The following is an 11,827-nucleotide window of genomic DNA, read 5'->3' on the forward strand; positions in this document are numbered from 1 at the left end:
TGATCGGCCTGCAGGTACTTGAGCCACCTCTTTTTACAAAATTTGTCGGATACAAGTTTTCGTCGATGATGATGTGAACAGAACCGCTATAGTGATCAAGATGGAGATAATACCAAGTTGGAAGAGATGCTTTTGGCAAGAGCATGCATGCAAGTATGTAGCAGGAGAATGAAAGTTGTTGCATTACATTACTTAGCATAACAACGTCATAGTTAGTTCTCTTACTCCCTAGTCTCTCCAAAATTTTTCTAATTTATATAGAACTTGTTCGTTGATGATTTTGACTCTAGCCATTAAGAGTCAGATATGTGTTATTGAATATGAAGAATGAACTTTTTAGATCTCTTGATGATGATTTACCATTTCTCTTTGCAATTGCAGCCATATTGTCTAATATGGAAGAGAGGAAAGGTTCGAAACGAAGTTTCCATATGAGAATATGAAAGTTAAAAATTGGTTGTTCTTGGAAATTTGTTGTTTCAGGTGTTTTTTCCTTTTAGTGTTTTGCTCAAATATGAATTAAATCTCTTTGGTTCGTGGTTGTATTCCGAGTTTTTATTTGGACTGTGTTGGGTGAAAATTCATGCCGAATTCTTGCATCACAAGCGTATTAGTTATGCTTTCATAATGTCCCTCCATTTTATATAGGACCCTATTCTATTTAAATAACATGGGATCCACCAATATAGAATCCGAGGGTATGCAGTTTAATTCAATTCCACGAGTTACATGAGACGGTGGTATTATATGTTTTTTAGTTAAACTAAAATGGATCTTTTATAGTCTTGTTTTTATTCTATAAACCATAGCAGCAATCTGGAGTCAAAAAATATACTGAGGACTTGTTTTCCTCTATCAATCGACCATGCACTCAAGTCAATATCATAGAGTAAGTTGGTTCTTTTTTTTTTACTTGTTTGCATTATTGGTAATATGGTTAATGAGTACAATTGATGAGGCACAAGTTTGTGTTGTGACTTGTGAATTGTGATACAAAATAAAAAAATGTAAGTTGCAGGTAGTTTTATTTTTGTTAAATAAGAGGACTTTAAAGGCCCAACAGACTAATTGGAAAACAATAAAACAACACAAAATCTATATTCTCTTCCCATGGGGCATTGGTAGCCCAGAGCAATCACAGACCAGCTCCATGGTGACTAATTATTCCTAATGCTGTTTTGGTTTTTTAATAGTCAACGGAATGGCATTTACTATAATATAGCAAAGATATTCCAAGCAAGTGACAAAGTAACAACATTCCTTCCCCTCTACACACAAATTAGTACGTGGGGAATTTACATAAAATGTGAGATTATATCTTTCTTCAGCACACTAATCAGTAATTAATTAAAATCCACAAAAAAGAATCTTGGTTTGAGAGAGTAGCAGTAGTAGTGCGCTCAAGTACCTTTCAAAATGGACAAGCAGGCATTTCCACACACCAGTAGCAATGGCTGCCTACCCCACTTCAAATTAAAGCAAGGAATGTCCTGCATAAGTCCAACCGATGCACTATTTTTTTAGGTAAAAAAAATAATAAAGGAAAAAACACAAATTCTTTTAGCCGGGTCTCATGGAATGGACGTTTATATATCGATTGTCACTGTTGTTTTGTTTCATGTACGTTAGTGGAGTGGACTCATATAATATTTTAGAATATATTTAATCATATTTAAACTACAGTTCAATTCAATCATTATTCATATTATTTCATAACAACATCTTTATTTTCGTAAAAACGTGTATTGGTGTAAATAAAACTTCTTAGGATTCTCTAATTATGTTATCTCGAGTTTAGATTATATGTATAATCATATTTTTATATGCAATTCAACGTTATAGTTTAGTCTAGTTCTCTCTAGCTTATGAGAATGTTTAACACTTTATCTTTTTGCATCAAGCTGAAATACTAACATATCAAAGTAAGATATACTAATTCCTCTTCTCGTGCATCTTGTCCTCCATATTAGAAGGAGGGAGGAATTATCTATCTCAAGTTCAAGAAAAGAGAAAAAAAGAATTATACCTATACTAGATTTAGAAAAGAAGGTCTTTATTATTACTAGCGGTTCAACGATCGCTTTTTTACTAAATTTAAGAAATTATTTTTATATTTTTATTTTTAAAATTATAAATTTAATATTAATAATTAAAAAATAAATTTAAATTAAAAAAGTAAGATTAAAAAAATTATGTTATTATTATTTGTAACAAAATCAAGATAAAAATTTACTAACATTATTTACAAATTACTTATTTATAAATATTATTAAATTTATTTATTTATTCAATCCTATTTAATTTGAAGCAAATTTAAAAATGAGTAAAGTATCGTTTTGTCCTTAACGTTTGAAGTAAGTTCTAAAGTTATTCCTAACATTTAAATCGTCCTATTTATTAAGTCCCTAACATTTTAAAATTGGTTCAATGTTGTCCTGCCATTAGAGATTCGTTAACAGAATTGACGGCGGGACAAAATTGAAACGATTTTGAAACGTTAGAGACCTAAATAGGACGAAAACGTTGGGGACAAAAACAATACATAAAAATAAATTTTAATTTTATCCTTCAATAATATCAATTTTTTACAATACATAATTATTCAATTGTTTTTTAATCACATCTAAGTAAATTACACTTAATCACATTACTTTCATTCTAAATAAATTTATTTTTTTATAATTTTACTCTTAAAGATTTTTACTCATCATAAAATATTTGTAGAATGACTAGTACATAAACTTACGAAAAAGAAAAAAATCATACATATACGATAAAGTATAAATTGTACCTTTTATCTCTAATGTATCAAAATTATTTAATGCTTAATTTAGTTAAACTTTATTTCTAATTTTATTCTTCAATAATATCAAATTTTTACGGTAGTTAATTATTCTATTTTTTAATTTTATTTTTAATCACATTATTTTTTTAAGTGAATTTATTTTTAATTAAGAGCACAACTGAAAAAAAGTAAATAATTATTTGTCGTAAAAAAATGAAATTATTAAAGAAAAGATTAAAATTTATTAAAAATTAAAATTATTGAAAAAAGTTTTTTTTATTTTTAATAAATTTTAATCTTTTCTTCAATAATTTTAATTTTTTACGATAAATAATTACTTAATTTATTTTTTAATTTTGTTTTTAATAAAAAATAATTTACTTAGAAAAAAATAATGTAATTAAAAATAAAATAAAAAATAATTGAATAACTATGTACTGTAAAAAAATAATATTATTGAAGGATAAAATTAAAATTTATTTCTATGTATCATTTTTGTCCCCAACGTTTTTGTAACACCCTAACTTCTAGCACCTTATGATCTGACTAAAAGTTTAGGCGTTACCTACCTCTAACCCTTTTTATTTTATACTATCATTATTAAATAACGAGCCTTTACAAGTACGAACCGGAATTTTATTTCAGAAAACGGTGAGTCTGTTCTTTAAACCTTTTATTCACAAAAATATATATACCCACGTAGCATCATATACATAGATATAATTCAAGATTCTCAAAATACAAGTCCTACCCCTCTAAAAAATCAAAGATAATAAATGGCGAGGGAAAAGTCTAAGACTAAACCAAACACAGAAGATACGAATACATAGGTACATAAAGCTCTGATGTTTGGTTGCAGCTCCGCGCCAAGGACTCCTGAACCTGTTACTGAAAGAAAAATCTGTAGGGAGGTGAGAACGTCGTCCTCACATATTTTCAGTATGAAAAGTGAACGCCGTAAAAATAATGAACAAAATGCAAATAATTGACTTTACTCAGTAAAACTATTCTCTTATCAAGTCTTTGAAAATGCTTCTTAATTTTACTTTAGACAATTAAATTCCTTTCTTTAAAATTTATGAACTTAAAACAAAATTCATTCACAACATTAATTCTTAATCACTTTAATACATAAACTAATAGTACCAGAGACCCAATTGAATGCACAAGCAAGGCAGAATAAGACAACAAGCACAATCACAGGGTAAATACAACAAAAAAAAAATACAACCAAATACAAATGCGCAAACAATATGATGCATGCATGTACCTAATACAGGCCATGAACTCATGTGTCGGTTGTCTACCCGCAATCCGACGTTACTTGAGACGAACCCCAAATATAGGTCTCTTTACCGTGTTAGTTAAGCACAATTGTCATCATGGGTGAACTCATGTCAATTAGGATATCTTGGCATCACGGTAAGAGACAGGCTATTAATTAGGCAAACATCCCCGCATTAGCAATCTCAAGCTATCAGTTAGGCGGGCACTTCTGCATTAGCAATTTGGCACAAAAGCCCATTCAACATACAATATGCTATCAATTAGCAGGCGGACATTCCCGTATTAGCAATCTTAGGCTATCAGTCAGGAGAAAACTTCCGCATTAGCACTTTTCATTCTCTTTCTCTTTATTAAGCCTCCACATCACCAATTACATACACACACTTCCGCATCACCTACATTATTAAACGTACCTCCGCATCACCGCTTAATTACACATACCTCCGCATCACTAAATAATCAATCACTCTTACCTTCACATCGCCACATAGGTATACCTTCAGTCTTAGCATTAAAACCTTTAATTTTCATATACCCAAACTTCTTTATCGTTTAATTAAAGAAAAATTCAGTTTCTTAATAAAAGATCTGAAAATAAAATGCTTTTCTTCACAATTCAAAATCATAGCATAATTTATTCTTTTCTTAACAAATCGAAAACAAATAATATAGTTTTTAAATTCAACTTTCTTTTAGTTAAAACTTTAAACAAGTCTCGAAGTTTTATAAAATTTCTGCAGCATTTTCTCTAAAAATTCGGACTTTGTCACCCTTCAAGGGTTCTAACCAAACCATTTCTCAACCTTTCCAGATAGCAAATAATTTTCAGTAATTAAAACACTTTCTTTGAAACTAAGCCACTTTCTATTTTAATAAAATTCAGCTCCCTTTAGTTCTCTTACTATTGAATCAAACTGATAATTATTAATACATAAAACCGATATTTTCTCAAACTCTTTCCAACGGTTTCAAAACCCAAGTCACTTCTTAATATAAATTTATAACTCAAACTTTGAATATAAAGCCCTTTTCTCAATATGAGTAACTATGCAATCAGATCTTTTTCAACATAGGATCATTTACTCAAAATAAGTTTATAAATCGAATTTTCAATACAAGATCATTTCTTAATATAAATATATATAAATCAGGTTTTCAAAATAAAATCGCTTTTTCGTTTGCTTTTACAAGAATACGGACATAACCTTCCCTTAAAATTTGACTTCACCATCCTTACGGGCTCCCTCACTTTTATAATTTCTCGACAGTTTACCAACCTTTCATCACACTTAACCACCATCATACCAACACCAGAATCAATTATCATTCACTTTCACAACCATAAATTTCAGCATCAATTACAATCTCAATTCAAACTCAATTCATATTTCAATTTAACAAGCAAAACCAAATTTATCAACATTCACAATCATAACACAATCAATTCTCATCAATTAAACATACAAAATACGTATAAATTATTTGCAATTACTCAATAAGCTTTTAGGCATTCTTAAATTAAAAATTGTTAATTTTAAAACGAAACCCCCTACTTCCATACGGAATCAAAATCAATGAAAATTCGAGAAAAAATTTCTGACCGAGTTGCTGAAGAGGAAAACGTCAAAAATCGTCTGTGTTTTTAGAATTCCAATTGGCCAAACTCAAGGAAAAGAGGAGCTACGTTACCGTCAACTTTTACCGGACAAAAGTAACACCAACGTATAGAAAGAAGATACAAATACTTTTATCAAATTAAATATTTTATTGGAATTACATATTACAAGAAATCGAAGTCAGAAGTTGCGGAGGTTTTCACGGTCCCTCACTCTCGGTCACTTCCCTTTCTTTTATTACCGTGCATGAAAAATAAAAACCAAATGAAGTTAGATGATGATTGTTAGAGGCTAATGGGGATGGATGATGAGTTTGTGGTGTTAAAGCATTATAGGTGTCAAGGTTGGTAAAATAAAGGAAACATCTGTCATGATTATATATGTATATATGTTTATAGGTCATATTTCCATTTCTTTCTTTTAATCCCTTCATAGCTTCGTTGGTGATGATAATTAATATGATAGAAAATGATGACTGTAATTAGGTGGCATAGGTTATATGTATATATATACATGCATATATAAGGCCACGTACGTTTCATTTTCTTTCTTTTGGCTTCACATATATGCAAATGGCTTTCTTAGGAACTTTCCATTGTATATACATNTAATTTTTAAAAAACTCGGGTTGTTATAGTTTTCGTCCTATTTAAGTCTCTAACGTTTCAAAATCATCTCAATTTTGTCCTGCCGTCAATTCTGTTAACGGATCCCTAACGGCAGGACAATGTTGAGCCAATTTTAAAACGTTAGGGACTTAAATAGGACGATTTAAATATTAGAAACAACTTTAGGACTTACCCCAAATGTTAGGGACAAAAACGATACTTTACTCTTTAAAAATTTATACTCAAAACACTCTTTATCTCCATGTATGATTTTAATAAAAAATATTTCTTCAATCTTATATTGAACATCTTTAATTATCTTTAGTTTTATTATCCTTTAAAATTATTAATTTTTATTTTGATAATATCATCTCACTATATCATACACTATTATTGTGTCACTGTCACTATTATGTTGACTTGTTTTATTTTCCTTCCATTATAAGAAAAACGTTGAGTACCGTCGGATTTACCATTAGATTCTTCAAATATTACCGTCGGATCCACCGTCGAAAACAATCAGACAGTATAAACCTGTCGGTAAATATTTACCGTCGGATTTTGTGACAGATTACCAGCTCAGGAAACCAATTGGTTATTGGCGAATTTTTCCGATAGTAACGTTGGCGCCAAAAAAAGCTATTTCGCGTCATGTTACCGTCGGATTATTCCTACGGTAATTTCGACGGTAACGTCATTTTTTTTTTTGGAATTTTAAATAAATGGTCAATTTTAATTTTAAATTTAATTTTTTTCACAAAATTAGTGATCAATTCATAAATAATGAAGAATTTTTATTTAGAATAAATAAATAATACAATGTGCAAATTAAATAAAAGTCAGGTACACCAAATAAATGTATGAAATAATAATACAAAAACCTAATATCTACAGATCCAGGTAATCGTCGTCGTCAGTCTCGTGGCCCTGAGTTGACGATGCAGGAGGCGGTGACGATGTCCGTGTGCCACCAGCGCTACCGCAGCTACCTATAAGACCACGAATTTTCGAAAATTAAATAATAAGTCATTTTACGATTTATTCTATTTTTTCCGTTGCTGTTTCGTGAATAGAGAGAAAGCAACGCCGAGAAGGAGACCTTGAGGAAGAAGCTGCAGCCGCCACACCTTCCCATCATCATCGCAAGTACCACTGCATACGCCATCACCGCTGCTAGTCCGCCTTGAAGCCACCATCAAGCAGAGCCGCGTGAGAGAGGAGATGCAGAGGAAGGAGCCACCGTCGTTGAAGCTGGAGGACTGCCGCCGTTGTCTGCTGATGCGTGAGCATCTTTTCTATATTTTCCTAGTGAATTTGCATGTAATTTGTTAAGTTTTATCAAGAATTAATTATCTTTTAGCCACTATGGATGCTACTTTGAGTCTTGTGCAATTCTGTTTATTTTAGGTACCATTTGGTTAGATTTGATGGAGTTCTGTAGAGAAAGAGAAGAAAACAAGGAGCTTACCAGCGAGGAGCAATACGTGCGCATGCCTGACGCGTACGCGTGAAAAGCGAAGTTGCACAGAGACGTGTGCGCGTACTTGACGCGTACACATGACACGCGAAGAAGATCATCGACGCGTACGCGTGACTGACGCGTACGCGTGACATGCGCGACATGCAGAATTCGCAGAAAATGCTGGGGGCGATTTCAGGCCGAGTTTCGACCCAGTTTTTGGCCCAGAAACACAGACTAGAGCTAGGGGATAGCAGAGACTCGAGGGAGATTCACACAAGAATGATTATGCCCACTCAAAGTTAAGCGTGGACCCTACGAAGCAAGTGGTCCCCATCCATCAATTGAAGACATGCCGATTGCTTTAATTAATTCAGATTTAAATTTTATCTTTAATTCAAAATAGGAAAAGATATTATTTTAGTTTTAGAAGATAGATTTTAAATTTATTAGGATTAGATATAAAAGGGGATTATAATTATTCCAAAAGAGAGGATTCCATTCTAGACTACCAAAATATATTTTATCAGAATCCTTATTTTCTCTTTGAACCATGAGCAACTAAACCTCCACTGCTAAGGTTAGGAGCTCTGTCTATTGTATGGATTGATTTTATTACTTTTCTATTTTTAATTCATGTATTGATTTATATTTCAAGAATTATTTTCGTTCTTTATTTTATGAACTTTGGTGGAACGAAAGTATGACCCATGTTCTAATTGAGTTCTTGTATAACTTGGAAAAGCTCTTTACTTGAACAACAGCTTGAAAACAAATTCTCCTAAATTTTAATTATTTGGATTTAACGGGATACGGGACATATAATCTTTTTATATTTAGGTAATTACAATTTCTGTGGCATATAAACTAGAATTAAGCTTCACCCTCTAATTGGAATTAATTGACCAAGGAATTGGTTGTTGATGAATTTTAGAGGAGACTAGGAAGGTCTAAGGAATTAGGGTCTAGTCACATATAGTTTGCCATGAATTAAATCATGCATGATTAAAATAAATTAATAAGAAAAATCAATCCGGAAAATAGATAAGTCTGAAGCCTTAACTGCCTTCTCCATACTTTATTCCCAACTTATTTATTGCTCTTTTAATATTCTTTATATTGTTTAATGTCTTTTGAACACCAAAATACTATTTTCTGTTTGTCTAACTAAGCCAATTAATCAACCATTGTTGCTTAGTCCTTCAATCCTCGTGGGATCGACCCTCACTCACCTGAGGTATTACTTGGTACGACCCGGTGCACTTGCCGGTTAGTTTGTGGGTTATAAATTCCGCACCATCTGCATGTCGCCGTCGCCACTGCCGCATCCTCCATCGATGCTATTGCACATGGAGAGGAGGTGGAGCTTGTCCTCGCATATATGTACCACTGTCGAGCTGTGGTGCACCACCGAATCTTCCCGGAGCTGCCATCCCCTACCGCCGCTATCATGGGCCGCGTGGTTGTTCCCTTGAGCTGCCACTGCCGTTTTTGTTTCTCTGTTAAGTCCAGTAGGTAATTTTTTTTCGGAACCCTTGATATATCAGTTTTTGTTATATGTGGCTGAGGTTTTGCGGCGTTATTCGTCATAGGACTAAGTATCGATGCTTGCATGCTGTGTTTGAAGTTACTGTTGTTGCTTCGGAAATAGTTCAACGCTGTGGCAGTTGCAAGATGCAAGGAAAATGGGTTTTAACGTGTTTGGATTTTGTGAGTTTCGACGAGTTGAGGTAGGAAATTTGATTTTAAAATCAACAGTTTTTAATTTAAGAATGCCCAAAAGACTTATTGAATAATTGCTAATAATCTATAAGGGTTTAGTATGACTAATTGATATGGATTGGTTGAATTGTGGTTGTGAATGGTGTTTAATTTAGTGTTATTTGCTAAATTGAAATATGAATTGAGTTTGGATTGATGCTATGATTGTTGCTGGAATTTCTAGTCATGTTGATTTCTTAATTTGGTTGTTGATGACTTGATGTGAGATTTATTCTATGATAGTGGGCACTGTTTCAAGCTGGTTTGGGAATTGTTGTTTATTGAATATGTTAATTTGATTGGATATTGTTGTATTGAATGTTAGAGTGAACTGTTGGTTACTAAACTAAATTAAAGTATGATGAATATTGAGAAAATGGAGGAGCCCGTGAGGGTGGTGAAGTCTAAATTTTAAGAGGAGGTTTTGTCCGAATTCCGGTAAAAATATAGGAAAATTTTATTTTATTTTAGAATTTTGATTTACAGGCTTATTTTGAAAAATGATTCTATGTTGGAAAAAGATTTGGTTTATATATTTACATATATCAAGAAAAAGGGGCTTTGTATTGCAAAGTTTGATTTATACATCTAAAGTAAGGAATGGCTTGGATTCAAAACTGTTGGAAAGAGTTTGAGAAAACGTTAGTTTGATTTATTGGTAATGAACGGAGAGTTGAAAAGGATTCTGATATTGAACCTAGTTAGCTTTCAGGTTTATAAATGTTTTGACAATGGATAGGGTTTGTTGGATTTATCAATGACTTTTGATAATTGAAAATGGTTTGGTAGGGACCCTGGAAGGGTGGCATAGTCTGAATTTTAGGGGAGATGCTGCCGAAATTTTGTTATAAAATTTAAGACTTTGTTTGAAATTTTATTTTAAAAGATTTGGTTTTGAAAAATTAAATTATTTGAGATTTATTTAGTTAAGAAAAGATTTTTTCTATTTTAAATTCAATTTATTAAGAAAAGTTTAAAGTTTTAAATCTAATCCTTTGAGGAGAGATTTTGTTTAAAGTTATGATTTGAGTTTAGTCTGTTAAGAAAAAGAAAGAAAGAAAAGAGGATACGACATGTGTGATTATGAAATGAATAAAAGGTTACGAGAGGGTGACGAAAAGTAAATAGTTATGGTACCAATGTGAAAATGTTAAGCTGTGGGATTTATATGTGAATGGTTGTGCGAGAACGTCCGTGTATGTGGAATGGCTTCCAGGACATGTTCGGCATACTTCAGATGGAGAATCAGAGCCTACAAGAGTTTGGAACCTTGCAGAGGTTATGCCGCTGGAATGCCTTATCTGACTTGCGAGTCAGATTACGTCGGGTGCGGGTCAAAACCGACAAATGAGCTCATTACCTGCGATAGGATTAGACATGCACCATCCTTGTTTGCGCATTTGCATTTGATTGTGTTTGCTTATCTTTTTTCTCTGTGATTGTGTTGTTTGTCTTATTGTAATTTGTTTGTGTGTTGATCTGTTTTTTGTGCTATTAGTTTGTGTATTGAGGTGACTGAGAACTGGGGTTGTGATTGAGATTTGTTTTAAGTTCAGAAATTTGAAGAAGGTAATTAATTATATAAAGTAAAAGTAAAAAGTATTTCCAAAGGTTTAACAAAATAGTTTTATTGAGTAAGTTAATTATTTGAATTATATTCATTACTTTTACGGAATTTCCATTTCCTACTGAGGACGTATGGTTTGTTCTCACCCCAAAATCTTCTACACTTTCACTGACACAGGTTCGAAGACTCAGTATGAAGCTGCTGACGATTAGTAGATTTACTTATGATTCTTGTCGCTTTTATAGAGTTCCCTCGCTCTTGTTGCTTTAGTTTCTATTTTATCCAGAGGGATAGGTATTGTATTCGAGTTTTATATTGAATTTATTTGTATAGCACTTATTATTATTAGTAATTATGTGATTATTATTATTTGAAGATCTTTGATATGTGATTTTAATTAATAAAAACAAAATTTTCTAGCATTTTCTTAAAAACTAAAACACAATACTGACGTAAAGGCTCAATATTAAATAGATAATAAAGGAAAATAGCTTACTAACGCCTTACTTTTTGTACGATCATGACGTACTAGAGGTTAGGTCGTTACACTACCTGCGGTAAGACCGCTGCTACCTGCGGCAGGACTGCTGCCACTAGCAAGGTCGATGCTACAGGCGTGCATTTAGACCTGATACACCTCCATCTGAGCCTCTATACACTGCATCCACTCCAGTGACTCCCCAAACTTCATCCTGAGCTCACCCGTAGACGCCACACGGGTGAGGATCTCCTGATACCTCTCCC

General features: G+C 32.5%; 1 long non-coding RNA gene across 1 annotated transcript in view; it reads right to left on the minus strand.

Moving 5' to 3' along the window:
- The window catches only part of LOC110270311, a 12,316-nt gene extending 882 nt beyond the window's left edge, over positions 1-11,434 (minus strand). Inside the window, exons 1-2 of the long non-coding RNA XR_002359709.1 lie at positions 11,420-11,434; positions 2,647-2,650 (exon numbers count right to left, since the gene is read on the minus strand). This is a non-coding gene — a long non-coding RNA (uncharacterized LOC110270311). The remainder of the gene's footprint in view (positions 1-2,646; positions 2,651-11,419) is intronic.

This window comes from Arachis ipaensis, chromosome B03 (assembly GCF_000816755.2).
Source record: "Arachis ipaensis cultivar K30076 chromosome B03, Araip1.1, whole genome shotgun sequence".
In the NCBI taxonomy this organism is placed as follows: domain Eukaryota; kingdom Viridiplantae; phylum Streptophyta; class Magnoliopsida; order Fabales; family Fabaceae; genus Arachis; species Arachis ipaensis.